The sequence below is a fragment of the Acinonyx jubatus genome, chromosome B2, assembly GCF_027475565.1.
Source record: "Acinonyx jubatus isolate Ajub_Pintada_27869175 chromosome B2, VMU_Ajub_asm_v1.0, whole genome shotgun sequence".
Classification (NCBI taxonomy): Eukaryota; Metazoa; Chordata; class Mammalia; order Carnivora; family Felidae; genus Acinonyx; species Acinonyx jubatus.
In genome coordinates, this window is record NC_069385.1 from 126,379,144 (window position 1) to 126,383,434 (window position 4,291).

Below are 4,291 nucleotides of genomic sequence, written 5' to 3' on the forward strand. Positions count from 1 at the left end.
CCAACTCATGAACAGCAAGATCATGTCCTGAGCCGAGGTCAGACACTTAACTAACTGAGCCATCCAGGCACCTCACAATTAGTATTTCTGATAGTAGAAACTAAAAATGCTGGTAAGCCACAGAAACAAAAATCCTTTGGTTTGTGAGAGCTTCAAATTTCATTTCAGTCTCATTCCTTAATCACCCTAGAGGAAGAATATCTATGAAAAATGGAAATATCAGGCCCTAAGCCAATCCATGAAAAGCTGTCTAAGTAGTAAAGGTCTGGAGCCAAGGACAGCCTCTTCACAGTGCTTCTGCAACCCCCATGCAGAACAACCCCAAGCACAATGTTGAAATGAATGCATTTTATTTTGAATATTAAATCTTAAATTTAAAACCTTATTAAATCCTTCATTCACAAATGGAAATAGTAAAATGCCAAATTCTTTTAAAATTTTAGATTTCCTAACCTTCCTGGCCTCTGGTCCTTTGAGGAGGCAGCCTGGGCTTTGAAAAGGAGGCAGTCCTCTAAGGCAGCAATGTCTAGTAGAAATAGGATGTGAGCCACATCTACAGTTTTAAGTTTTCTAATCACAGAGCAAATTAGAAAAAAAAAAAAAACAATGGGTGAAATTGATGGTAATACTATTAATTTATTTAACCTAAATACATCTCAAATAGTATTTTAATGTGTAATCAATATAAAATTATTAATGAAATTTTTACCTTTTTTGGTACTAAATCTTTGAAGTTGACTCTATTTTACACTTTCAGTACATGCTGAGTACTCACATGTGTTGAGAGGCAGGCACACTGAGTACAACAGTGAGGGCTCTGACTCCTCTTGACCTCCAGGAAGTGAAGTGTCACACCCCTCCCTCTCCTCCACCACCAAAGGGGAGAAAAGCACCCTGAGAGGAAGCAGAGGGGCACAAGCAGGAAGTTTCCCCAAATGGAGCACTGCTTCCCAGCTGCTTCTCGGCGGGGGCCCATTCCTCCTCAGATATCAGACAGCAATGAAAGGAAGATGGGGCCCCAGGAGGAGGGAACTCCATGTCTTCAGACCTGTCCACAGCCTTGACGTCCAGAGTTTAGATTTGGAGGGACTAGATTAAAGGCAAATTTGTTATTTTGCAATTTGGGCTTGAGTCCTACGGTCAGACTCTGGTCGCCTATTTCCTCTTGCAGTGTGGGGCACTATGTGAGCTTAAGCACCAATCACATACATACATGTCCACATGTATTTCTGTTTCACTCAGGAGATCCAACATTAAATAAGGGAAGAAGTTGGGACACCTGGGTGGCTCAGTCGGCTAAGCAATCGACTTTGGCTCAGGTCATGATCTCACAGCTCGTGGGTTCAAGGCCCCATCAGGCTCTGTGCCTCTGTGCCGACAGCTCAGAGCCTTCAGTCTGCTTCGGATTCTAGGTCTCCCTTTCTCTCTGCCCCTCCCCCACTCATGCTCTCTCGCTCTCTCTCAAAAATAAATAAAACTAAAAAATTTTTTTAAATGAGGGAAGAAGGAAATCAGCATCTATAGTATGCCTACTATTTGCTAAGTAACTTATAATTAATATATCACTGAATCTTGACATCCTGTCTGCAATTGGTGTATTATTAGCCATTGTATAAGAAACCATCCCAATACTTTAGCTCATGATTGAGTTGGTCAGCAGTTTAGCCTGGGCTCATCAGGACCAGTCTGGTCTCTGCTGGGCTCCTTCATGCACGTGTGGTCAGCAGCTGGTTGACCAGGGGACTCTACTTCTGGGGATGAGCTGGCTGTCAACTGGGCACCTTGGTTCTCTTCCTCATGGTACTTCATCCTCCAGCCAGCTAACATGGGCTTGGAGACAGCTGTATTCTGAAAGAAAAAGCAGAAGCATCTAAGACCTTTTGAGCCCATGCCCCAAACTGGCACACTGCTGTCATACCCACTGCTTTCTATTGACCAGAGCAAGTAAGACCATGTCTGATGCAAGGTTTGGAGGAAGAGTCTGCCTGTCAGTAGGGGCAGCTATAAAATCATGTTGCAAAGGTTGTGGACCACAAGGAGGAATGAAAAGTCACTGCTGTTTTTACAATCCGTATCCTTATGCTTTTTCTTGCAAATGAGGTTTATGTAACTGTTCCAAGTCAAGAAATTTGTCCAAAGCCCCACAGCTACTAAGTGGCTGGGCTGGGACCCCATATCATCTCCTGACTGCAGAGCCCTCCTGCCTCCACTAGATCACACTGCATGCAGCTTCCCTATCACCCGAGGTTCTGGAAAGTGAGGCTTCTGCAATAGAAAGAGAATTCCTTTGAGATCTGCATCCATCTTGTACTCTTCATGTTGGGAATAGTCCAGAGAATACTGAGTGAATTGGAAAGATTTGGAATAATTTAGGGAAATGGCTGAGGGCTGAGTTTAGGAAATCAAGTCTTCAGCAGTAGAGTTTTACTTTCTAATCATAGGAGAAATTTGAAAACATGTATAATGCACTCCACGTGTTTGCAAATTCTTTTCATCCCTTTTTGGTATCTGTAGGCTATTAATGATTTTCAACACAGACTAAATCAAACTGCTGTGCCCGAAGCAACCTCTTATTCTGAAAGCAAGTGACATAAAGATAGATCTGCAAAGAAGACATTTCCTCCTGTTACAGTTTAGACAAAGAGCTGAGTAATCTGAAGTAGTCCTTTGATTTTAACAGGGCAGAGCTGTTTTCTAAGACCCCAGAGCACACATGGAAATCACTTACAGCATATGCATCCCTGGCCCTGAATCTGTGGCCCTCACCCCGGCTGCACATTAAATCAGCTGGGGGCTTTCGAAATTCACGGAACCCAAATCACAACAGATCAGTTAAATCTGAATCCCTGGAGTGGGACCTGGGCATCAGCATTTTTTTAATAGCTTTTCAGGTGATCATAGTGGGTGGCAAGGCTGAAACCAACATTGGTTGGGTGAACTAGCTGCAAATAATTTACCAAGTAAAGTGTAAAAACATTCACTGCCAAGTGTAGCCTTTCAGTCTTACCTGCCATCACCTGCTCACTATCCTGTGCATGAACAGACCTCTGCTACTAGCTTTGTTCCTGTCAACACAGTTCCACGAGTATGTGTATACAAAATGCAAGGTGCTGTGCTAGGTGTCCTGGTGTCAGTACACATCTTTGGAAGGGAGGACTTTGCTGGAAAAAAATTGCATCACAAAAAATCAAAGCCATATGACCTACCAAATTGAAGCAAAAATAGAAAGACCCGGTGCACCTGGGTGGCTCAGTCGGTTGAATGTCCGACTTCGGCTCAGGTCATGATCTCACAGCTCGTGAGTTCCAGCCCTGCATCAGGCTCTGTGCTGACAGCTCAGAGCCTGGAGCCTGCTTCAGATTCTGTGTCTTCCTCTCTCTCTGCCCTTCCTCTGCTCATGCTCTATCTCCTTCTCTCTAAAAAAAAAAAAAAAAAAAAAAAAATAGAAAGACCCTAGGCAGTCACCCAAGGTTTAGGACATTCATACTTTGTAATATTAAAATCCATCTGATATGCCACAAGCAAACATGTTTACTTTGAAACAAAACCCAACCAAATGCTGCTGTTTATTCTGAGATATTGAGGATTTTTATGCAAGTATGTATTTAAATTTTAATTGACATAAACATGGATACAGGAATATATGCAGAAACCATTCACGTAAAGCTCAGTGAATTATTACAGGTTGAATACACTTGTGTAACTAAGCATTAGAACCAGCTTCTCTCAGGCCCCCTGACAATCCTTCTCTTCCTCCCTCCTTCACAAAGGTAACTGATGTCTTAAATGGCTAACACTGTAGATCACTCCAAAAAGTCTCTCATGCTGCCCTGTGGCAGTCAGCTCCTCCCCTCCCCTTATCCCTTGGCAACCACTGATCATTTTTCATCCCTATAATTTTTTCTTTTCTAGAATATCATGTAAGAGGAATCATGTAATATATAGCTTTTTGAGTCTGACTTCCCTCACTTAGAGAAAAACACTTAAGATACATCCTTGTCATTGTGTGAATCAGCTGTCTGTTCCTTTTGTTGCCAAGCAGTATCCTATTGTATGGATGTATCTGGGTTATTCATTCACTCACCTGGTGAAGGACACCTGGTTTATTTCCAGGTTTTGGAAATTATGGCTAAAGTGGCTATACATAATCACGCACAAGTTTTTAACATTAGTTTTCAATTCACTTCACTAAATACCTAGGAGTGGAATATCTGGATCATCTAATGTTTAACTTTACAAAAAACTGTTAAATTATTTTCCAAAGTCACCACCATTTTGCATTTCCAGTTCT